Source organism: Spermophilus citellus (assembly GCF_964194105.1).
Source record: "Spermophilus citellus genome assembly, chromosome: 3".
Lineage (NCBI taxonomy): Eukaryota > Metazoa > Chordata > Mammalia > Rodentia > Sciuridae > Spermophilus > Spermophilus citellus.
The window spans coordinates 138,136,281-138,163,447 of record NC_138184.1 but is presented as its reverse complement, the minus strand read 5'-3'; positions in this window follow the sequence as shown (position 1 = coordinate 138,163,447).

Genomic DNA, 27,167 nt, shown 5'->3' with positions numbered 1-27,167 from the left:
TGTGTATAAATGCCACATTTTTTTTTATCCATTCCTCTATTGAAGGGCATCTAGGTTGGTTCCACAGTCTTGCTATTGTGAATTGTGCTGCTATGAACATAGATGTAGCAGTGTCCCTGTAGCATGCTCTATTTAGGTCTTTAGGGAATAGACCGAGAAGGGGAATAGCTGGGTCAAATGGTGGTTCCATTCCCAGCTTTCCCAGGAAGCTGGGAATCCCAATTTGCAGTCCCACCAACAATGTACAGTGTACCCTTTTCCCCACATCCTCGCCAGCACTTGTTGTTGTTTGACTTCATAATGGCTGCCAATCTTACTGGAGTGAGATGGTATCTTAGGGTGGTTTTGATTTGCATTTCTCTGACTGCTAGCGATGGTGAGCATTTTTCCATGTACTTGTTGATTGATTGTATGTCCTCCTCTGAGAAGTGTCTGTTCAGGTCCTTGGCCCATTTGTTGATTGGGTTATTTGTTATCTTATTGTCTAATTTTTTGAGTTCTTTGTATACTCTGGATATTAGGGCTCTATCTGAAGTGTGAGGAGTAAAAATTTGTTCCCAGGATGTAGGCTCCCTATTTACCTCTCTTATTGTTTCTCTTGCTGAGAAAAAACTTTTTAGATTAAGTAAGTCCCATTTGTTGACTCTTGTTGTTAACTCTTGTGTTATGGGTGTCCTATTAAGGAATTTGGAGCCCGACCCCACAATCTGTAGATCGGATCCAACTTTTTCTTCTATCAGACGCAGAGTCTCTGGTTTGATATCAAGTTCCCTGATCCATTTTGAGTTAACTTTTGTGCATGGCGAGAGAAGGGGATTCAGTTTCATTTTGTTGCATATAGATTTCCAGTTTTCCCAACACCATTTGTTGAAGATGCTATCCTTCCTCCATTGCATGCTTTTAGCCCCTTTATCAAATATAAGATAGTTGTAGCTTTGTGGATTAGTCTCTGTGTCCTCTATTCTATACCATTGGTCCACCCGCCTGTTTTGGTACCAGTACCATGCTGTTTTTGTCAATATTGCTCTGTAATATAGTTTGAAATCTGGTATCGCTATACCACCTGATTCACACTTCCTGTTTAGAATTGCTTTTGCTATTCTGGGTCTTTTATTTTTCCATATGAATTTCATGATTGCTTTATCTATTTCTACAAAAAATGCCTTTGGGATTTTGATTGGCATTGCATTAAACCTATAGAGAACTTTTTGTAATATCACCATTTTGATAATGATAGTTCTGCCTATCCATGAACAGGGTATATTTTTCCATCTTCTAAGATCTTCTTCTACTTCTCTCTTTAGGGTTCTGTAGTTTTCATTGTATAAATCTTTCACGACTTTTGTTACGTTGATTCCCAAATATTTTATTTTTTTTGAGGATATTGTGAATGGAGTGTTTTTCCTCATTTCCGTTTCAGAAGTTTTGTCGCTGATATACAGAAATGCCTTTGATTTATGTGTGTTGATTTTATATCCTGCCACTTTGCTGAATTCATTTATTAGTTCTAGTAGTTTCTTTGTAGACCCTTTTGGGTCTTCTAGGTATAGAATCATGTCATCTGCAAATAGTGATAATTTAAGTTCTTCTTTTCCTATTTTTATGCCTTTAATTTCTTTCATCTGTCTAGTTGCTCTGGCCAGTGTTTCGAGAACTATATTGAATAGAAGTGATGATAGAGGGCATCCCTGTCTTGTTCCAGATTTTAGAGGGAATGCCTTTAACTTTTGTCCATTCAGAATGATGCTAGCCTGAGGCTTAGCATAGATAGCTTTTACAATGTCAAGGTAAGTTCCTGTTATCCCTAGTTTTTCTAATGTTTTGAACATAAAGGGATGCTGTACTTTGTCGAATGCTTTCTCTGCGTCTATCGAGATGATCATATGGTTCTTATCTTTAAGTCTATTGATGTGGTGAATAACATTTATTGATTTCCGTATATTGAACCATCCTTGCATCCCAGGGAGGAATCCTACTTGATCATGGTGCACAATTTCTTTGATATATTTTTGTATTCGATTCGCCAGAATTTTATTGAGGATTTTTGCATCTAGGTTAATTAGAGATATTGGTCTGTAGTTTTCTTTCTTTGAGGTGTCTTTGTCTGGTTTCGGAATCAGGGTGATGTTGGCCTCATAAAATGAATTTGGAAGAGCTCCCTCGTCTTCTATTTCCTGAAATAACTTGAAAAGTATTGGTATTAATTCTTCTTTAAGGTTTTGTAAAACTCCGCTGTATACCCATCCGGTCCTGGGCTTTTCTTGGTTGGTAGTCTTTTGATGGCTTCTTCAATTTCATCCATTGATATTGGTCTGTTCAAATTGTGTGTATCCTCCTGACTCAGTCTGGGCAAATCATATGACTTAAGAAATTTATCGATGTCTTCACTATCTTCTATTTTATTGGAATATAGGTTTTCAAAATAATTTCTAATTGTCTTCTGTATTTCTGTAGCATCTGTTGTGATATTGCCTTTTTCATCTCGTATGTTAGTAATTTGAGTTCTCTCTCTTCTTCTCTTCGTTAGCATGGCTAAAGGTCTGTCGATCTTATTTATTTTTTCGAAGAACCAACTTTTAGTTTTGTTAATTTTTTCAATAGTTTCTTTTGTTTCGATTTCATTGATTTCCGCTCTGATTTTAATTATTTCTTGCCTTCTGCTACATTTGCTGTTGTTTTGCTCTTCCTTTTCTAGGGCTTTGAGATGAAGTGTGAGCTCATTTATTTGTTGTTTTTTTCTTTTTTTGAGGAATGACCACCAGGCGATGAATTTTCCTCTTAAAACTGCTTTCATTGTGTCCCATAGATTCCGATATGTTGTGTCTGTATTTTCATTTATCTCTAAGAATTTTTTAATTTCCTCCTTTATGTCTTCTGTAACCCATTGATCATTCAGTAACATATTGTTCATTTTCCATGTGATGTAGGATTTTTCCTTCCTTCTTTTATCATTGATTTCCAGTTTCATTCCATTATGATCAGATAAAATGCATGGTATTATCTCCACCCCTTTATATTTACTGAGGGTTGCCCTATGGCATAATATATGGTCTATTTTTGAGAAGGATCCATGTGCTGCTGAGAAAAAAGTATATCCATTTGATGATGGTTGATATATTCTATATATGTCAGTTAAGTCTAGGTTATTGATTGTGATATTGAGTTCTATAGTTTCTTTATTCAACTTTTGTTTGGAGGATCTGTCCAATGGTGAGAGAGGTGTGTTGAAGTCACCCATAATTATTGTGTTGTGGTCTATTTGATTCTTGAACTTGAGGAGAATTTGTTTTATGAATGTAGCAGCACCATTATTTGGTGCATAAATATTGATAATTGTTATGTCTTGTTGGTGAATGGTTCCTTTTAACACTCTATAATGTCCTTCTTTATCCCTTTGATTAACTTAGTCTTGAAGTCGATTTTATTCGATATGAGGATGGCCACCCCTGCTTGCGTACGAGGACCGTGTGCGTGGTATATTTTTTCCCATCCTTTCACCTTCAGCCTGTGTATGCCTTTTCCAATCAGATGTGTCTCCTGGAGGCAGCATATTGTTGGATTTTTTTTTTTAATCCATGATACCAGCCTATGTCGCTTTATTGGAGAGTTTAAGCCATTAACATTCAGAGTTACTATTGATACATGGTTTGTACTTCCATCCATGTTTGATTATTTATCCTTTTTTAAAAAATTAAATTTTTTCTCCATGATTATCTTTCCCCTCGCCCTCTGTCTTTACCGAGGTACTTCCCACTGATGGTTTTGGTTATTGTTTTTCATTTCTTCCTCGTGTAGTGTTTTGCTCAAAATGCTTTGCAATGCTTCTTTTCTGGCTGCAAATTCTTTTAACTTTTGTTTATCATGAAAGATTTTTATTTCGTTGTCATACCTGAAGCTTAATTTTGCTGGATACAGAATTCTTGGTTGGCATACATTGTCTTTCAGTGTTTGAAATACATTGTTCCATGACCTTCTTGCTTTCAGTGTCTGTGATGAAAAATCTGTTGTTAACCTTATTGGTTTACCCCTGAATGTAATCTGTCTCCTTTCTCTTGTAGCTTTTAATATTTTCTCTTTGTTCTGTATATTGGATATCTTCATAACAATGTGTCTTGGTGTTGGTCTACTGTGATTTTGTGTGCTCGGTGTCCTGTATGCATCTTCAATTTGTATATCTGTTTCCTTTTTTATTTCTGGAAAGTTTTCTGTAATTATTTCATTCAGCAGGTTACTCATTCTCTTGGTTTGAATCTCTGTACCTTCTTCTATCCCGATGACTCGTAAGTTTGATTTTTTTATGTTATCCCATAACTCTTGGATGTTTTTCTCGTGATTTTTTACCAGCCTTTCTGAGTTGGCTATACTCTTTTCAAGATGATATATTTTGTCTTCATTATCTGATGTTCTGGCTTCTACTTGCTCCACTCTGTTAGTGATACTCTCAATTGAGTTTTTAATTTGGTTTATCATTTCCTTCATTTCTAGAATTATTGTTTGATTATTTTTTATAATCTCTATCTCCTGATAAAGATGCTTAACTTTTTCTTTTATCTGTTTATGTAATTCATTCTCAATGTGTTCTTTCGCTGCTTGAATTTGCTGTCTCGTATCCTCTTTAAGGTTCCATTCCATCTGTCTAAGGTGTTCCTTGAGTTCTTTATATGACCATTTTTCTGATGACTCTAGGTCCTCCTGAATATTTAGGCTGCTATGCATTGTTTGTACTCCTTTTCTTCTTTGCTTTTTGAAGCTGCTCATGTTACTTCTTGTTTTGTTTGACTGCTGAGTTACTGTTTACTCCTATAAATTTATTTGATGCTTGGGAGGAAAGGTATTAGAAGGGAAGGGAAGAAGTCACTAAAGAGAATGAGAGTAAGCAGGTAGAATTCAAGGAAGGGGGGATAAGATAATTGAAAAGAAATGAAAAGACAAAAGAAGAAAAAAAAAGAAATAAAATAAGAAAAAAATTGTTTTTAAAAAAAATAATTAAAAAAATTAAAATTAAAATTAAAATTAGAAGAAAAACATTTTTAAAAAAATTGTAAAAAAAAATTTAAAAAAACAACAAGAAAGAAAAATGAAAATGAAAGAAAAACCCAATTCAAAAAAAAAGAGAGAAGAAAAAAAAGAAAAAAAAACTAATAAATGCAGTCTTAGAGTTTGATTAACTTCTCTTCCAGTAGGTGGCGCTGTGCCCACCAGGCCAAGTTTCTCCTTTCAATACGCGCAAACCAATCACTGTGCAGCAGCTCCTCCCAGACTGGGCGAGTCTCCAATCCTGAGTGCCTAGGGCCTCCTCTTGTGTCTAGTCACTTCCCACTTTTCCTCTAGCCAGGCCCCTCTCATGGGTGCCGCTCACCACAATACTGGCTACACACCAGGTCTTCTGCTCCCGGGAGCCCTGTTTTCATGAATGACTGGACACACTCTTCCAGTTTGCCATTCCCTCAGACCCTAAGTTTGTAGAGCTTGGGGCTGAGAATCCTCAGCGAATTTTACTTGCCCTCCGGTAGCCACACCCCCGGTAGCTGGTGCAAGAGACCTCAGCTGTCAGCATTGGTGGGAGCGGTAGTTCCGCACCACCTCTGATTCCCTCGGTCTGGCTATCGCGCTCACGGGAGAGCTGGGAGGGGCCCTTACGGGAGAGCTGGGAGGGGCCCTTAAGGTTTCCCCGATTTGTGGAGAGGGAAGGCTAGGGAATTACACACCTGTAGCCGCAGGTTTCAATGAAGTTATCTCCTCCGCCGCAGTCTGATGATGTCAGATCTCTGCCATGGTGGTATCTCTTGCAAATGGCAACAGTTCATTTCCCTTTGCCGGGCGACCAATGCAACGGGTGGGTCTTTACTGTCTCTCCCAAGCCCCGTTTCAAACCTATGGCCACTACCTCTGAATGCTCGGTAGGCATTTACCTCCATAGGACCAGAAGGGCTGACCAGTTGTTTCAGCTGGATGGATTAGTGTTGAGTCACAGCTGTTTGTCTGCGAGAAGCAGGCGAATGTGAGCTTGAATTCAGCCGATCCGGGCTCAGTGTGTGTTCTGAGAGGCCCAGACTGTTCGCCCCAGATCCATGTCAGCTCAGCATTGCCTAGTGATCCTGAGCAAACAGATTTAGATTGTTTAAGACTCCCTATGCCTGCACAGCTGACGAGGTCAGAGACTTGATCTCTCTGCACCCACCGCCATGTTGGAATCTACACCGGCACTTTTTTCTTCAGAGCATATTTTTCCAATTTTAATTCCGGCTATATTTTAAAATGTGACTTGATTACTGCATCAAATATTTTTCAATTGACACATGTACATGTAACTGTACATACATATGGGATGCAGTGTGATAATTTTATACATGCATATAATGTGTAATGATCAAATCAGGATACTTAGCATTTTCATCCCTTTAAACATTTATCATTTCTTTGTGCTGGGAAAATTTAAAATCATCTCTTCTAATTCTTTATGAAATATATAGTAAATTGTGAACTATATCACCCTAAATTGCTATAGAACATTGGCATTTATTCCCTTGTACAACTATAGAGTTGTACCCTCTGTCCAACCTCTCTTTAACCTACTTCCACACTTTCCTTCCTAACCTCCAGTGACTACTATTCTATTCTTGACAGTGTTCTTAGTTCTGTACTCTATTTATAATCTCTTCATGTTTTCTAGTTCTCTCAATTTTTGGAAACTGTGTATTCCTAGGAAATTATCCATTTCATTGAAATTGTGCGAATATATTACCCAAAACATTGATCATTACAAATTCATAAATGCTTCCAACTGCTCTCTAATAACTTATTAAATTACTCATTGCTGTATTTATGTCAAATTACTCATTATTATATTAAATTACTCTGCTGTGATTTTGTGTATTTCTGCATTTTTTATATGAACTTGCAAGAATTATGTCAATTTGGTTGTTGTCCTTTTTGAGTGAATCACCCTTAGATTTATAAATACTGATTTTATATATTTCAACAGATTAGTTCTTAGGCTTTATTTTCCTTCTTGTACTTTCATTAGATTTTTACCACTGTTTTAGTATTTTCAGTAAAATTGCTGATGGATTGGCCTTATGTCTTTTAAAATAGTAACAGAAATATTTTAAACTAAAACTTAATTTTTTGACTTCAAATTTGCTTCATGGTGTAATTTCTTGATACGAGTTGTTTTCAGGAATTTTCATTTTGATTTTACATTGGCCTTCAAATTATAGGATTTTTTCTAAAAATGTTTCTTCTTAGATGGGTTAACTTAATTTTTAAATAACATCTAAGAATTTATTGTGTTACATAAATATGTTTATGTAGTTATTTATTGTTAAAGTTATTAAATTTCATAGTTTACAATTCTCCATTATGGGAATGGAGATGCTTAATAACATACATGCTTATACTATTGTTTATGTTGTTTGAACAAAACAGTGGAGTGAAATGTGAAGGGTTTGAAGTACAACAAACCACCATTAGACCCAGACCCTGCCACATTCTTGCTATGGAAACTCACTGGTATCCACTCAACATCCCTGAGTCTCAGTATCATCATTTGTAAAAGGCAACTAATCATACATATTCAAACATTTCTAGCTGGGAAGATGAAAGTAACATGTTATGTATAGACCCTGGCTTGATCTGTGGTTTCTTTCTTTTTTTCTTTCTTTCTTTCTTTATTTATTTTTGAGAGAGAGAGAGAGAGAGAGAATGAGAGAATTTTTTTTAATATATATTTTTTAGATTTTGGCAGACACAACATCTTTGTTTGTATGTGGTACTGAGGATCAAACCCGGGCCACAGGCATGCCAGGCGAGCGCGCTACCATTTGAGCCACATCCCCAGCCCTTGACTTATTTATTTAATAAGAGCTCCATAGTTACACATAGGAGTTGGGTTCATCCCAACAACTCATACATACATGGAATTTGATTTCAGGTCATGACCCCCTCTTTTTTTCTCCTCCTTTTCTCTTTCCTCCTCCCCCCTCTCCTCTCCCATTCTTCTTCCTCTACTCTATTAAACTTCCTTTTGCTTGTCTATTAATTTATATTTGATAGGTTCTTTCTACCGACATATAAAGTTGAATTTCCCTGTCATGTATTTATATATACACATAACACAATTTTCTAAAATTTCATTCTGCATTGCCTTGCCTTACCCATCCCTCCACTCTGCCTCTTGATGTTCCTCTACATTATTCATCTTCCATTTATCTTTAGGTTATCCTATCTTTGTCTCCCTCTTAAACTAAGTGAAATAAGTCAAATTCAGAAACTCAAAGGTTGAATGTTTTCTCTCATAGATGAACACATTTTTATTTATGCTCTTATTCCATTTTTGTTACATATACATATTTAGATTTTTTTTAAAAAAGGGTGTTGTTTCCTATTAGGAATTTTTTTTGCCCATCTACAATTACTGCCCCATAATGTATTTGGTTATGATTTTGTTGATCTAAATTCTTGTTTAAATTTTTATTTATTCCATTGTGTCCTCCTAGTGGAATATCTGTCTTCCTTCCACTTGTATTTTGAAATTTATTTTTTTATATATTAGCTTTAACCTTAGTGAAAATCCAATATTTTGTATTTGTAATAAAAAATATCATGAAGGGAATAGCACTCGTGCTAATCCAATTATGGAAGGTAAAGGAATTAGCAAGTAAATATTCTTGCCTGAAGAATACAGAGCATAAAATTCTGACCCAATATCTTTGCCCATGAATCAGAAATCTGGGCCTTTTAAAGTCAAAAACAGAGCCAGGACATCCATTTCTCTGCTACAGTAAGGAAGATTGTTAGAAAGCGACCTTATGCTCCTTACCCTATCAACCAGGAGAGATGATTGCTATAACACAATTTAGTTTTCTCTGATCATAATCTTTCTGTAAGTGCAACTATACAACGTTTTCTTTTGTACTTGAAGTAGTGAGATATGCCCCTACTCTCTCCAAATTCTTCTTAGTCAAGAGTCTTTAGAGATTGCAATCCCTTCTCTCCTCTCTCCCTTCTCTTCTCCCTTCTTTCCTTCCATTCCCCTGTCCTTCTCTTTTTTTAAAAATTTTTTGAACACTCTCTTACTTTCTAGTCAACAACATGCTCAAGGCTCATCTTATTTATTTCAAGTCTCTGCCATATAATCAGTCATTTTTCTACAGAGTTCTTTTTATTGGAGAATGGTTTTAGAAACCGAGATCTACGGGCTGGGTGCAATCATTGCTACTGAAAGGTTCTTGTTCCTAGGGTCTTAGCTGACAGAGTAAGAAAACATATGTGCATATATAAACCCTGTATATGTGCATATCTATAAATATATTTCTAGGTAATCATCCACATCAAATTAAGCTAAACACAATTTCCTACTATTGTCTTCAATCATTTCCACATGGATCATTCTAACCTAGTGTATGTCTGTGACCTTCCACTCTAATCATGAGAAAGCTTGTTCATTGCTGTAATTAAAAGACTTGACAAGAACAAATTCAAGGAGGATAAGTTTATTTGGAGCTCATAATTTCAGAGGTCTAAGTCCATAGATGGCCGATTCCATTCCTTGGGGCTTAAGATGAGGTAGAACATCATGGTGAAAGAGAGCCATGAGTGGAAGTGGCTCACCCAATGATCAGAAAGCAGAGAGAAAATACATACCCCAAAGGCATGTATATTCATACCTCCAATGCCCACCTCACTTTGTCCTGCCACACCCTATATTTACCCTACAGTTACCACTCAGTTAATCCCTGTCAAGGGATTAATTCATTGTTTGGATTAAGGTTTTCATAACTCAATCATTTCAAATCTAAACCGTCTTTGATTGCCCCACACATGAGCTTTTGAGGTACATGTAATATCTAAATCAGAACATCCCCTACCCACTCCAAAATTCTTCCTGATCAAAGAGCTTCAGAGATTGAAACTCCTAATAAACAATGAGTTGGAAAAAATAAATGGAGCATTATAATGCTTTGATGCTTTGTTACATTGCCTTCCAGAAAGAAATGTCACAATGCATCCTGGCTCACCGTTTGTAAATGTATTCTGTCAGTAGTTTTTATTTTCCAAGGAAGAAGAAGGAGATGTTTGAGAAAAATTATCATTAATTAGGTAAAGAGAAAGTTAAGCCATAAAACCTGACTATTGCCAAACCCTAGAGTCATCTCATTATCTTAAAGACTTGAAGGAAATTATACCATAGAAAATAATTTTATGCATAAACCAAGCTTTGAAAATTGGAAACATGAAGCCATTACAAGAAAAGAGATAAAATACAGAGGGAAATAAATGCATGCTGTAAGGAACCTAGACAAGCAAATTTAACACCTGAATTTAAAAAGTCCATTAAAAGACAAAATTTTTAATTTAGAATCTTGAGCTAGTGATATCAAAGTCAGCTTTGAGAAGCTGTATAATGATGAAGGGGAAAATCACAAAAAGAAAGAAAAAATTAAAAATTATAGTAATGGACTAATAACGAATAGAAATCCAATCTAAAATTGGATCCAATCTAATAATTTCTTGTGAAATAAATCACAGCAATTAAAATAAAATAGATAAAACAAATATATAACTGAGGCACTCTTGGCTTGTGTTAAAAATATAAGTGCATACACAGATGTTATAAAGAAAAGAAAAAAACTGAATTCTATGCATACACAAGAATTGAATTGTGAAGAAATAAATATCCTAAACACATCTTTTAAAGTAGATGAAGGGAAAAGAAACAGGATCTCATTACATACATATAAGAAATGCAAAAGAAAAAGAAAAAACCTGAAAATAACAAAGTTGATTTGAATTCTGAGCAAGAAGAATGTGCATTCATCAATGGTAGACATGCAAGATGGTACAGTTACTTTAAAAAGTTTGGTCGTTTCTTACACAGTTAAACATAGTCTTAGCATACAACCTAGTAATTCCATTTCTAAGTATCTGCTCAACTGATTTGAAAACTTATGCACAAAAATCTATATAGGAATCTTATAGCAGCTTCATTCATAGATGCTAAAGACTAGAAGAAACAAAGATGTTCTTTAGTAAGCAAATGTATAAACAAACTGTTGTGCATCAATTCAATGGAATATTATTCAGCAATGAAATAGAAATGAATATCAAGCTACACAAAGAGCTGAAGAATTCTTAAATGTGTAGTTAAATGAAAAAAGCCAAATTTTTAAGTATATATATTTTATATGATTCAAATTATATAACATTTTGGAAAAGGCAAAACTATAGACAGCAATAGATTAGTGATTGCCAGAATTATGGAAAGAGATAGAAGGGTTGAGTATATAAGCAGAGTAGACAATTTAGGTGGCAAAGCTATTTATTGTATATGTTTCACAATGCATTTACTGAAACCTATCAAACTTTGCAGCACAAATATTGAACTTCAAAGTATGAAATAAAAAATCACTTGGGATAACAAGACATTTCCCAAGATAGAAAGCAGAATGTGACAAAATAATCTGTATTACACATATAAGAAACAAGTTCACTAAGCCAGTTGAGAGAAAAGGTTTAGAATTAAGTAAGTTGGAAATTAGTATAGTCTATAAGATTAAAGGCAAATTAACCTTTACATAAGCAGTATATGTTAATTGATAAAGTTGATTCCACAAGTGTACAGCTTACGAATCCTGAACTACCATACGTAACAGAATATACCACATATATCAGATTTTAACACTTTTAAAACCTCATTTTAAACACCTCATTTTTAACACATCATTTAGAGAGCCAATTGACAGAAGAACAAGCTTTCTCGTGATTAGAGTAATTAGAGTGGAAGGTTACAGACACACAATAGGTTAGAATGATCCATGTGGTAATGATTGGAGACAACAGTAGGAATTCGTGTTTAGCTTAATTTGATGTGGATGGTTACCTACAAATATATTTATAGATATGCACATATACAGGGTTTATATATGCACATATATTTTCTTACTCTGTCAGCTAAGACCCTAGGAATAAGAACCCTTCAGTAGCAATGATTGCACCCAGACCCTAGATCTCGGTTTCTAAAACCATTGTCCAACAAAAAGAACTCTGTAGAAAAATGACTAATTATATGGTAGAGACTGGAAATATATAAGATGAGCCTTGAACATGTTGTTGACTAGAAAGTAAGAGAGTGTTCAAAAAATAAGAAAAGAGAATGATGGGGAGTGGAAGAAACAGAGGGAGAAGAGAAGGGAGGTAATATCATACTACTTCAAAAAAATATCCCATTTGGGGGCTAAAAGAGGCCTGGGTTTCTGATTCATGGGCAAAGATGTAGAGTGAGAATTTTTATGTTCTTTATGCTTCAGGCAAGAATATTTTCTTTCCCTTAAGTGAAAACCAAATCCCAATATCTCATTTATATTCTAATTCTCGATTCAGTTTCATATGTTTTTAATTAGTGAAAATGCTCCCTATGGTCTGGCAATATGCTGATTGTCAACCTTAGTTTTAGATTGAGTTACAAACTGTCATCATTCCCTGAGTTCCCACAGGTATACTATTGGGGACTGAGTGTAACCAAAATAAAAACAGCTAGCCAAATGCCATAATTTAATGGCCAAAAAAAGTAGAAATATAGGCTATTTCTTTACAAATATTTCTTACAAGGCAGAGAATGCTTGCAAAATGCAGATTAAAATATATAAAGATTATAAGAGATCATAATCAACAATGTCAACAATTTTATTTAATAAATTAAACATACAATATGTGATATTAATAAAATATTGGCTATTCAAGTTTTAATCCAGTACTGTATGAACATTTTTACAGTTGTTCCAGAGATTGAAACACAGTTTGAGATGCACCAGCAGAAACAAATTAATTTAATGATTAATAATAAATATAATTTAGAATCTAAGAAATGGGACTTCAAACCAAAAGTTAGAAATCTCTAGATATCTCCTTATGGAAATTGCTAGGTAATACAAAAAGTAGTTTCAATCCATTTTTAGAGCTTTTGGAGGTATAATTTTTATACAATAAAATTCATCTATTTTAAGTATACAATTTGAATACCTTTGGTAAATACATATAGTCATGTAACTATCAGCATCACCAAGTTTAAAACATACCCAATCACCTCTGAAAAGTTCCCTGTCAGCTACTGGCAAATAATCAAGTCCATAAATGCTCACACGGGAACCACTGGTCTGCTTCCAGATACTATAGCTTTACCCTTTTTAGAATACTGTACAGAATGTAGGGTCTTGGGCTTAGCTTTTCCCAAATAGCATGATTTTTCTTAGATTTATCTGAATTATTAATACTTCAGTTTGTTTGTTGTTTATTGCCAAGCAATAGTTCATTGTGTGGAATGAACTATTTTTGTTTACTCATTTAGCAATTCATACACATGTGTGTTCTTTTCAGTTTTGAGTTATGAATGAATAATTCTTCTATAAACATTGGCATAAAGTTATTTCGCAGATGCCTATTTTCATATTTCTTGAGTAATAAAATTGTTGAGTCATATGGTAAGTTTATTTTTTACTTTTAGAAGTTGTCAACATGTTTTCCAAAATGACTACTTATTTTAAATTCTCAGTAACAATACATGTGGATTCTGGTTGCTCCACAACTTGTCAACACTTGATATTGTCAGTCTCTTTAATTTTAGTTAACCTTAATGTGCAGAATACATTCAAAAGAAAAAAAAACATGTCCATATAGGATCTCACATATGGGTATGTAGTTTCTCAGTCAACCAAGTATATACAGAGCGTTTATGATAATGTTCTTTGATAGATCCTTTGACTCTCAATTCCAAAATCTTTCTGTTAAATGTTTTGCCACTCTATGCCCCAATCTAAACTAAGCTTGCTTAGTAAAGCTGTGGGTTTCTATCTACAGAGGGTAATGGGGGCTCATAGTGTAAAGCTACAAATCATCCTTAAACCATGAAAAATCAGTTACACTCAAGTGAACCTCTTTAAGTTGTTGCATACCTTTGGTCAATTTCTGTGACCTTTAAAGTTTTGTTTTTAATTTTTCTAGCTTTTATGTGTAGTCTAGGAAAAAAATATCTCCCTCTCCTTCTCTGTCCACCATGCTTCCACTACTAGAAGTAGCACCATTAGTCCATAATTGGGAGGTTGGGAAGAGTTGTATACACACACACCACAATGATGCCAAGTGCCATGTTGTATTTGCCTCAGCCAGGCTTCGTAGGCTTTGACGGCAAGTATGGCAGAGGCTATAAAAGTTTTGAAACTGGAGGGTTTCAGTGGATGTCACTGTTTTCTTGTACACCTAGTCAAAGGAAAGAGTAAAGGAACTCAAAGTGTGAGTTTCATCCTGAGCTTCGGAGAAGAATGAAGGATACAAACAATAAAAACAATGAATAATTAAGTTATCTGTGTATGTATCAGATTATTTTAAAGAGAGTGATGGTCCATTGCTTTCTGTCTGTAGGTATGATTTTAATATAAAAGAAAATGTTTTAAAGTAAAATGAAAAATAATTTTTAAAAAATTGATTATTTAAGTAAGCCAGAGAGAGAGAGAGAGGTGTTCTTTAGTACTTTAAGAGCAGGAAAAAGAAATAATTTTGAAATTAAATTGAGATGAACCTGACAAGCACTTGATAATATATATAGATGTAAAAGATAATAAGTAGGATGTAAATTGTGCTCAGATTTTTGGAGATGTGTACAACAATTCTTATTTATAACTGTTTCTAAGTGTATAAGGTAATACTATGATGACTATTTCAATTATGTTCTACCTTTTCTCAATGAATGTTATAAAAACACATCATGTGTTAGAATGTTTTAGTTACTTTAAGAATAAAAAGGTGTTTTATATCACCAGAATATGGAATTTAAGAGCAAAAAATCAATTGTGTAGAAGCAAAGCATATTATCATCACTGTTTGTATTATTATCTGCTGACTTCTTTGCATTGGGTTTAGCTGCTGTATTTTGTGAATTTCATAAAGGCAAATGTACTTCTTAGATAAATGTGTCTTCAGGAAAAGCCTAGAAATGAGCAAAACACTATGTACCCTGAATATTCTTAGAAGGGTAAATGCTGCATGCAGCTCTAACAAAAATAAAAGGAAAGGAAAATTGTGTACACAACACAAAACTGTCTCTCATGATAGATGCTAGCACATCTAATGGAAAGTGTTCTGAATGGGCAGAATGATGGCCCTCCCTCCATATTTTTTATGGTTTTTGCTGTTTAAGGCTAGAATTTTATTTTCTTACTTACATATTTTTCACTTAGTTATATTAATAATATACCCAATTCCAAATATTTAGACCCTTTGAAACATTTTCACTTAATTTGTTTGATCATACTTCTGCTATTTCCTCATCATGAAGGTGGCTTTCAGAAGAGTTAAGTAAGAAAATTAGTATGTAGCTGTCACTCATGATTTCGTCCAATACCAACACAGAATTTGCATCTAGGGGTATTTTTTAAGGCAAGTTGAATGTTCTTTCCATCTTTCATACTGATGCAATCTCTAGAGTAGTTATTTTTTTTGACAGAAGAATGGAGATATTTAGAAATATCAACAAAAAGTATTCCTTTTCTTAATTACATGGTTAGATACAGGCCCCTTAACCAAGAAATGACTCATCTGAACATTAAGTTCTGATTAACATCACAGTGAGTGAAGGTCATTTAGAAGATTCACAATCTTTGTCTATATACTTTATCTGTACCTACCTAACATTCTTACCAGTATCCAATTTATGTTATGGTCTTCTCTCCATGCATTTTTGACCTCCTACTGAAGTATAAAATTACTGCAGTCAAGATTTATGTCTAATTGTGATACGAATATCACACAGTGCTTACCATAATGTGTTGCATACTGTGTTGAATGTAATAAATGTTAAATAAATAAATTTATCACACATCCTTGTCCTTGTTTCTTGTGTGATATAACTGTGTAACATATAATACATGCTATAAAACATACAATGCGTAACAACATTCTTTGGTCTACTTGCAATGGCCATCAGATGAATATAAAGTGTGAAAGTGAAGTTTGACACCTATTATGAATGAGAGATGCATGGATAAGCTAATAACCATATTGTAGATGGATAGATAATAGCAAATCATTAAGGATAGTAGATAGGAAAAAAATGGTAGTGATATCAGAGGAAAAAAAAATAAAAAGTTGGAGCAAACTAGGACTTTTCAAGAGGAAGAATATAGTCTTTCTAATAAAATCTATTGGAAAAGAATCTATTGGACTTGACTTTAGCTAAATATCCAATAAGGGAACCCAGAACCACATAAGTGATTCCAAGAGCAGTTACCTTGGGAGAGCATTTTCAGTTTTTTTTTTTTTTGAACTTCAAGGAAAATTCTGAGATGATAAGATGTCCTCATTGGCTAGGTAGGGGTGAAAATCTTTAGACTCTGCATAGAAAGAGGAATGGAGTGAAGGTAAGGAACTGCCTCTCTTTGTTGAAACAGAAGAAGATCAGCTCAGTAATTATGACTTCAGCCATGCTGAACAAATAGTAAAGCAGATAGCAAGAAATACAGAAGAAAACACTGGCTAATAATGACTGCAAATCTAACAGGAAACATTACAAGTGTTTGAATAAAGGAGAGGGTGGTCCTTGAGGAACCAACCACAGAATCCTTCTCTGGTAGAGCCTGGCCTCTGTGTGGGGAGACCAGCACAAGTGACAATGAGAACCCTGCTGAGAAGATGAACATAGGTATCTAAAACACTTTGCCCAAGATGTTTACCAGGACATGGGGTGAAGGAGAATGAGCTAGAGAAAGGAAGATGACTTAAGTAGGGAAGGGCCAGGAATATTGGCAGGAAGTCTCACCACCGCTGACAAAGATAGCTAATGCTCTTTTAAGCCAGGGATGTCTAATATACAATTTTCTGCATAACTTGAGGGCCCTTTTCTATTGCTATAACACTTGAGTAAATTTGCTAAACATAACCAAGTAAAAAAAAAATAATAAATGCTTTGAGGAGCTAAACAATAGTAGGCAACCATTTGAGGTGGGAAGAGGCATAGACAAATGTTATGTAGGAAAAGAAGGGAAAATAAGAAAAAATTCAATAGAAGCAAGAACCAAAAAGTCATGAGGAATAGGAGGAAATATTTCTTCCCCACTATTCCTGTACTAAGAGAGCTGAAGGGGGCTTTGTCCCCCAATTTGCTGTTGGAGTAATCTGAGATAGTTTTATTTACATCTTCATGGGCAAAGTGACCTGAGAAAGTGAGGAGCTTGAGATTTCTGGAGACTATGACCTGGGTTATGCAGGAAACTTGGAAAAGTATTCATTCATTCATTTACCACTCACACCTTTACCATCTGCAGTACAATTTATTTTAAAATGTTTTTATTAGTCCATTATAATTATACACAATAGTAAAGTTCATTGTGACATATTCATATATACACTGTTATGGTTTAGATGTGAGTTATTCCCCCAAAGTGCTCATGTTAGACAAGGCAGAAATATTCATGAGTGACACCATCTTAATATTTCACAAGGTGAAATGATTAGATTATAAGAACTATAACCCCATCCCTAGATTAATCCATTTGATGGATTGGTAATTTTAATGGATTACTGAGTGGTAGCTATAGGCAGGTTTTACAGGAGGAAGTAGCTTACTGGGGTTGGGGACTACCCTCAGGGAATATATAGCTTGTTAGGGGCCCTTTGTTCTCACTGTCTGCTTCCCAGATGCCATGAGTTCCACAGCCTTTCTTCAAAACACCCACTATGATGTTTTGCCTCATCTTAGGCCCAGAGCAATGGAACCATGATCTAGGCCCAGTGAAAATAAACGTTTATTTCTCTGAATTGTGCTTGCAGGTATTTTAGTCACAACAAGGCAAAGTTGACTAAAACATGCACATAACATAATTTACTCCAATTAATTCCCCCATTACTTCCTCTTTCCCTTCTCACTGTTGTAAACTAGGTTAACATGAGTGTCTCCACCTTAGCTAAGGCGTTTTAGTTCCTTATGACCCTGTGCTGAACCCAGAGCTTTGTCAGCTACAAATGATCATGGAAAGTACCTAATGTGCCCCAAAGTATGCATGGCTTCATATGCATTGCTTGCTAACGGCTCAGTGTAGTTTCTGTACCTCTGCTTGCTTGCAGCTGCTCCAAACCAGATGTGGTTTTTTGTGGGTTTTTGCCTTTAAATATCTTGAAATGCTCAGGCTCGGGGCTATTCCTTGCAGAGACAGTTTTGGGTCCTGCAGGGAGCAGTCGCTGGAGGTTTAATAAAGACTCTCCAATTCAGACAATGTTGAGACTTGGAGTGCTTTCCAAGGGGTCTGCCCCATAACACCACCTCCCTTCCTCCTGTCCTCCATCCTCCACTCTTCTGGATATTTTCTATTTATTTACATAATATTTTAAGATAGCCTTTTTAACAAATGGTGCTAAAAAAAACTGGAAAGCCATTTGTAGAAGGATTAAAATAGTTTCTATTACCCTACACAAATGTCAACACAAAGTAGATGAAAGACATTGGAATAAAGTCAGAAACTCTGCAGCCTATAGCAGAAAATATCAGGTCAAAACCCCCAACACATGTGATTCTGCAATTTGTATTTGGGGTAAAAATGGGAGTCCATAACCCAATTGAGTCAAATGTATGAAAGATGATATATCATGAGCTTTGTAATGTTTTGAACAACCAATTAAAAAAAAAAAAACTCCCAACATATATGAGTAGGCAGTGTCTTCCTTAATAAGACTCCTAAAGTTCAAGAAATAAAATGAAGACAAGTAGGATGGCATCAAATTTAAAGCCTCCTGCAATGCAGAGGAAGTAAGGACATGTAAAGAGAACCTGCAGAATGGGAGGAAATCTGCCGCAGTCTGGCTGGGCACAGAATCACGAGCCACTCACAGCTTTGTAGATTCAAACAGCAATTCCCAACTAACACCGGCCCTCACAAACACGTTCTCGGGAAATTCACATTCTGCCGCAAAATTCACGTACTCCACCAGGCTTTGAATCCCAAAATACTTTCTCAATCCCAGAGAACTCAATGGGAACTCAAGGATCTGGCGTGCCTGAGGCAGCAGGATACGCCCTATTCCCAGCAGGGTACACCTTAAACCTGGAACTGCCCTAAACCCAAGGATGGGATACTCCCTAAAACCTGATCAGCTCTAAACCCAGATCCGCCCTGGTCCTTGAGCAAGGTCACCTTACTAAAGCATACATGCAATGTCACAGCGAATGTCCAAGGCAAGTCCATTTCCACGAGTCCTTCCTCTAAGCAACATGGGGCAAGGAAATTTCTATGCGTCATTCCTACTTGGCAATGGCTCTCAGCAGAAATCTTTGCCAGTTACTTTTCTGACAGAGGATTAATAATCAGAATATGTAAAGAATTCAAAAATTTTCACCAAAATTCATAATAAGAATAAGAACAATCCAATTAATAATAGAAAATTTCATAGAAGATAAAATAGAGAAGATGATACATTAGGGGAAGGACCCACCTCCCAGCAGCTTCTTAGCACCAGACTTACAAAGTGGGAAGTTTGCTCCTCAGTGAGGTGGGTCACTCACTGAAACTTAATACAGTGCCATTAGCAAATAAAGAAGAAATTTCAAGACAATGCCTTGGGGAAACCTGTGGATTAGAAAGGAAGGCTGATCTTAATGGACACAGGATCAGTGAGGGAAGTGCTTGCTTCCATGAAAACCAGACAAAATTTGCTGGACCCAGGGGCAGATAGTTTGGTAAGAACCAGGATCCCTGGTGTGGGGATTTCCCCCATTTTAAACATATTCATTTTTTACTCTTCATTTTCTTAAATATTAACTTTTTGAAAACTTTTTCAAATATAATCTCTTTGTATTTTATTATTTTATATTTTTCTTTTTAAAAATATTTATTTTTTGGTTTTAAGTAAATACAATATATTTATTTTTTTATTTTTATGTGGTGCTGAAAATCAAATCCAGTTCCTCATGCATGCTAGATGAGCACTCTACCACTGAGCCAGGACCCCAACCCCTATTTTTATGTTTTTCTATTCTGCAAGATTTTGTGTGTGCGTGTGGGTGGGTGTGTTCTCATTGCATGGATAGATTCAAAATATCTATATATCTATGGATCTATCTATTTATATGTACATATTTATTCATATAATTTTGCTTTCACTTTAGTTGCTTTCTTCTGCACCTGTTTATTATTTAGACTTGATTTGACTTAGGTGGAGTATAATTATATGTGGGATTGAGTTATTTTGATATTACATTTACTTGTTTGTTTATACCTTGGTTTTTGTTTCTCTTATTGCCATTTCTTCCCTCTCTTTTCCCACTAACAGGCAAATCCTCCTGGTCCCTTTCCCTCTCTTTTTAATTTTTAAATTGCTTTTAGTTAAGTTTTTATTCCTCCTTCTTTTCAGCTGACATCTGTTACCTACTTCCTGCCTCTCCTCTGTTCAAATTTTCTCTTGCTTCCTACCGTTTCCTGTTCACATAAAAAATGTAATCCCACTAAATAATAGAGTTATATAGTTTATGTAATTCCAAATTCATTCATGTTGTTGTCATTTTTAATACAATGGATGACATAGTACACACCAAATGACAGATCTAGTTTTTTTATTGTTGGTATCAGTGTTAAGTGTTGATTTGACCCCACCATTCCTATTTGGGTGAAAATTAATTTTATAGAAGTCAAAGGAGACATTTGCCATTTATCTTAAGGCTGTGTATCTGTTGCTTCCCTCTTTCTTTAAGTGGGCTTGAAAAGTTATTGGGATATTTCAAGTTCACAGAGTAGAAATCCTGCTGCCAATTAGTACTCAGAGCCCATCCAAGTAATAGCAAATCTCATCTCACACATGATCTAGTCCCACTTGAGTCCCAACATTACTTGCGTGCATGGAATTAGGGAAAGAAAACCTCAAACTAAAAACCAGGCCCCAAGGAGGGATAATCAGAGGTTGGTGCTCAGGTCACAGCCCTGGACATCTACTCATATATCAGAAACAGAAAGAAGTCCTAGAACAAAAAAAGGTAACTGCATACAAAAGGACACGTGTATCAATCTGAAGCTGTAGGGTTTCTACCTTATGAGTGTAGAGTGTCTTTTTATGTTACTAGTACCTCATAGATTGCAGGGTTTCCAATGATAGCAGTAAGGTGGGAGGGAAGCATAGAAATTCAGTGGATAGACAAAGGGGAATGAAGAGAAGCAAAGGGGGAGGAGGTAGGAAAGAAAGTAGAATGAATCAAACACAACTTTCCTATGTTCACATATGAATACATGACCAGTGAAACTCCATATTGTGTACAACCATTAGAATGGGATTCTAATTAGAATAAGTCAAGGCTGGGTATATAGCTCAGTTGGCAGAATCCCTGCCTTGCATGCACAAGGCCCTGGGTTCAATCCCTAACACACCACACACACACACACACACACACACACACACACACACACACACACACAAATTAAATAGGTTATACTCCATGTGTGTATAATATGTCAAAATATGCTCTACTCTCATGTGTTCCTAAAAAAGAACAACAAAAGAACACATGTATAAAAGAGAAAGGGGAATCCATCTCCATTGATACACAAGTCCAAGATCTCTGAAAACATGAGTAAACAAAACAAGTCTCTGCCCTAAATTGATAATCCCCAGACAAAGCATCCCACAAATATGAAAGTGGATAAAACTCCAGATAAAGATTATAAAAAACTGATTGCTCAACTGTTCAGTGTACTAAAAGAAGATCTAAGGAATGAGTTAAGAGAGCAAATACAGGAGATGAAATAGCATTTTAATAAAGAAATAAAAATAGTGAAAGGAGACCTATCAGAATTCATGAAAATGAAAGACACAATAGATCAAATAAAAAATTCACTTGAAAGCATCACTGACAGATTAGATTGTGTAGAAAATAGAACTTCAGCCTTGAAGACAGAAATTCAGACCTTGAAGACAGGCTACATGAACTTGAGTACTCAGTATGCAATAAAGGGAAAAAAAACATGATTGGAATATATAAAACCTCTGGGATTGAATCAAGAGAACAAATTTGAGAGTCATGGGGTTAGAAGAGAACATGGAGTTACAAGCTAATGTCAAACATCTTCAATGAGAAAATAACAGAAAACTTTTCCCATATCAGAAATGAGATAGAAATTCAGATATAGGCAGCATACAGGAACCCAAATAGACAAGATCGAAAGAGAAGCTCTCCAAGATACATCATAATTAAAATGCATAACATAGAAAATAAGGAAAAATATTAAAAAGGGGCATGAGGAAAAAGTCAGGTTACATTTAGAGGCAAATAAATAAATCTCACTTCTGATTTCTCAACGCAGAACATAAAAACAAGGAGGGCCTGGAATGACAGAGTCCAAGTTCCAAATGAAAACAATTGCCAGCCAAGATTGCTATATCCAGCACAGCTCTTTTTCAAGATTGGTGAGGAAGTAAAGATATTCTAAGACAAGGATAAACTAAAAAGAATTTATAACCACTAAGCCAGCACTACAAAGAATAGTCAAAGATAAAATGCACACAAACTCTCCCCCCCCAAAAAAAATATTCCAACTCTCCCATATAGATGAAGGGCAACCAACAAAATGAGAATCAGGACAGAATTAAATATAGCAAACAAACCAAAATGGCCAGAAACTATAAACACATATCCATGAGAACACTGAATGTAAATCATCTCAATTCCCCAATTTAAAGATATGGATTTTCAGAATGGATGAAAAAGACAAGATCCAACTATATTCTGTTTGCAAGAGATGTGTCTTGCTTTAATCAGCTTTTCCATTATTGTGACTCCCCCCCCCCTCCGCCAAATGACAAGAACAATTTTATGGGAAGAAAAGTTTATTTATGTTTTCTTGTTTCAGAGGTCTCAGTTTGTAGATGGCCAGCTCCTTTGCTTTGGGCTCAAGTGAGGCAGAACATCATGGTGGAAGAGTATGGTAGAGAAAGGCAGAGATAGAGAGACAGAGACAGAGTCAGAGAGAGAGACTATAGACCTGGAACAAAATATATACCCCAAAGGCATGCCCCCAATGACCCACCTTCTATATTCTACCTGCCTACAATTATCATTTAGTTAATCTCTATCAGGGGATTCATGCATTAATTAAGGTAAGACTCTCATAACCCAATGCCTTCACCTCTAAACTTTACTGCATTATCTTACACATAAGTTTTTTGGGTACACCTTTTATCTAAAGCATAACACATCTCATAGGTTAAGACACCCACTGGCTGAAGGTAAAAGGATGAAAAGAATATTTCACACAAATGAAGTCTAAAAACAATTAGAAGTAGCTATTCTCATATCTGACAAGGCAGATTTCAAACAAAAATTAACCAGAAGAGACAAAGAAGGCTACTACTACACCCTGCTAATGGGAAAAAAATCCAACACAAAGATGCAATGATTGTAGATATATAAACCACAAATGATCATCTCAATAGATGCAGAAAAGTCCTTCAACAAAATACTTCACCCTTTAATGAGAAAATAGGGATAGAAGAAACTTACTTAAACTTTTAAAGGCTATGTATCACAAACTCAAACCCAACATCACACTAAATTGAGAAAAACTGAAAGCATTTCGTCTAAAATCAGGAACAAAATCTAAAATCCACTCTCACCACTTCCACTCAATATAGTTCTTGAAACTCTAGCTAGAACAATCAGGCAAGAGTAGGAAATTCAAGAAATACAAATGGGAAAAGAAGAAGTCAAATGATCTCTTTGCTGATGAAATGATCCTATAACCAGAATACCCAAAAACTCCACCAGAAGACTTTTAACGCTGATAAGTGAACATAGCAAAGTAGCAGGGATACAAGATAAACATTCGTAAATCAATAGCTTTCCTATCCTCCAATATAATTCTGAGAAAGAAATAAGGAAAGCCATCACTTTCAAAATAACTTAAAAAAATACTTGGGAATTAATCTAACCCAGGAGGTGAAAGATCTTGGCAATAAAAATTACAGAACATTGAAGAAAGAAATTGAAGAAGATATTAGAAGTTGGAGAGACATCCCATGTTCCTTGAAAGGCAGAATTAACATTTTCAAAATGGCCATTCTCCCAAATGCAATATACAGATTCAATGCAATCCACATCAAAATACCAATGACATTCTTGAGAGAACTAGAAAGAAACAGTCCTTAAATTCATTTGGAAGAATTAGGGAGTAAGATTAGTCAGAGCAATACTGAGTAAGAAAAGTGATACCAGAGGCATCTCAAATTATATCACAGAACTATAGTAATAAAAACATCATGATATTGTCATCAAAATAGAGGTGAAGTTTTATGGAATAGATACAAAACACAGAGACATACTCATATGCTTAGAGCTACCTGATACTTGACATAGGTGCCAAAAATATATGTTTAAGAAAAGATAGCTTTTTTTAAAAAAATGATGCTGGGAAAATGGATATCTACATATAGAAGAATGAAACTAGATTCCTATCACTGACACTTTACAAAAGTCAAATCAAATTGGGGATCAAACTTAGGAATCTGACCAGAAACCTTGCAAATGCTAGAAGTAAACATAGGGTCAACACTTCATCATATAGGCACTACTAACTGACTTGCTTAACAAAAATCCTCAAAGTGCAAAAAATGAAACTAAGAATCAATAACTGTGATGCCATTGAATTAAAAAGCTTCTGCACAGCAAAGGAAATGATTAGAGCATGAAGAGAGAACCTACAGAATAGGAGAGGATCTTTGTCAGAGACTCCTCTGACAGGAGATTAATATCCAGAATATGTAAGAACTCAAAAAATACCAAAAAAACCCTCAATCAATAAGTAGACAAAAGAAACAAACAGACATCTCTTAAAACAAGAAAGACAAATGGCCAACAAATATATGAAAAACATGTTCAGCCTCTCTAGCAACCAGGTAAAAGCAATTCAAAACTATATTGAGATTTTTATCTCATTCCAGTTAGAATGGCAACCATCAAAAATGCAACTAATTGGGCTGGGGATGTGGCTCAAGTGTTAGCGTGCTCGCTTGGCATGTGTCGGGCACTGGGTTCAATCCTCAGCACCACATAAAAATAAAAATAGAGATCTTGTGTCCACCAAAAACTAAAACAATAATAATAATAATATTAAAAAATTTTCTCTCTCTCTCTCTCTTAAAAAAATGCAACTAATTGCTGATGAGGATGTGGATAAAAAGGTACACTCATACATTGTTGATGAGACTACAAATTATTACAAATACTCTGGACAGCAGAGTATGGAGATTCCTCAAAAAAAGAAAAAAAACAATAATGGAACCACCATATGATCTAGCAATCCCACTCCTTGGTATCCATCCAAAAAAACTAAAATCAGCATACTATAGTGATACAGTCACATCAGTGTTTATAACAGCACAAGTCACAATTGCCAAATTATGGAATTATTACAGATGCCCATCAATGTTGAGAGCCATCCACGGACTGTGTGTGGACCAAATCTGCATGGAAGCTCATGGAATAGGAAAATCAGGTATTTGGGAACTTCCAGCAGCAATCCTGCTGGTAAAATCACCAAGATACATGTGAGTCCTATTCAGCTCCATCAGGTCCCACACAGCACCAGAGATGGGGTGACCTGCTGTAGCCACACAGCCTTTCAGAGATGGGTGTAGCCTGCCAAGATGCCAATCAACCTACTGATTGGAAGACATTATGAAACAAGACTCCATCCCTGAAACCTTCTCCCTACCTTTGAATAATAAACCTTATCCACCCCCTTAAATAAAACCACCAGAGCCATTTTCTAATTGTTCCAGCTCCTATCAGGACTGAAAGATCCTATTGGGTGCTCTGCTTTTAAAACTGATTTTTTGACTCTGACTCTTATTTCTTCGCTAATTATTTCAGACTTTATTTTCTTAGGTGACTTATCCCTTCCTTAGCAGGAAAAATTAACCTGATGAGGCACTGGCCACCTCACCATGCATCAACCAACAGATGAAAGGATAAAGATGTGGTATGCATACACAACAGAGTTTTACTCAGTCATAAAGAAGAATAAAAGTATGGCATTTGCTGGTATATGGATGGCAATAAGTGAAGTAAGCCAGAATCAGAAAATCAATGGTCAAATGTTTCTTCTCACATGGGGAAGCAAGAGCAAAATAAGGGGGAAAATGCAGGTATTGGGGATCATGAAAATAGAAGGAGATCTATGGAACAGATGAAGGGGATTAATGGGGAGGGAGAAGGGACAAGAAACGGGAGGAAATGTGGAATGAATTTTACAAAATCATGTCATATGCATGTATAAATATGCCACAGGTAATTTCATCTTTATGTATATGTAGAGAGTATCAACAAAAATAAATAATGAGCAGAAGGATGAATAGTAGAATAAAAGAAAGAGAATGAGGGATAAGAGGGGAGTGAAATGTGGGGGTGTTAAATTCCATGCATATATTCTTTTACCAAAATCAACTCAATTACTATGTATAATTATAATGCTCTAATTTTTAAAAGAATCAAAAAAGGAAATGCAAATGGCCACCCAATATATGAAGAAATACAGTATAATTTAGATATGGGGGATGCATTAATGTACAAAATAGCCCATCATTTCTGCCCTCTTGGGGTTTCTACTGAACTAGTCATGCTTATTGGACAATCACAAAAGAAACTGAAGAACAGAGCAAGTGGTTTATTAAAAGGATTCCTGGAAACATAATTTTCATGTGTATCTTATTAACTGAAGGAAAAGATGGCTGAAGAGTCGAGAGAATAGTAAATTTTCCTCCAATTTGGTCAAACAGACTCTGGAATTATGGAAACACATATCGACAAGTTATGTCTTCACCTCCCAAGATTACTTACTATTGTGACAGATATCAGCAGCACAATTCACAATAGCTAGACTGTGGAACCAACCCAGATGCCCTTCAATAGATGAATGGATAAAAAAAATGTGGCATCTATACACAATGGAGTACTATGCAGCAATAAAAAATGACAAAATCATAGAATTTGCAGGGAAATGGATGGCACTAGAGCAGATTATGCTTAGTGAAGCTAGCAAATCCCTAAAAAACAAATACCAAATGTCTTCTTTGATATAATGAGAGCAACTATGAACAGAGCAGGGAGGAAGAGCAGAAAGAAAAGATTAACATTAAACAGAGACATG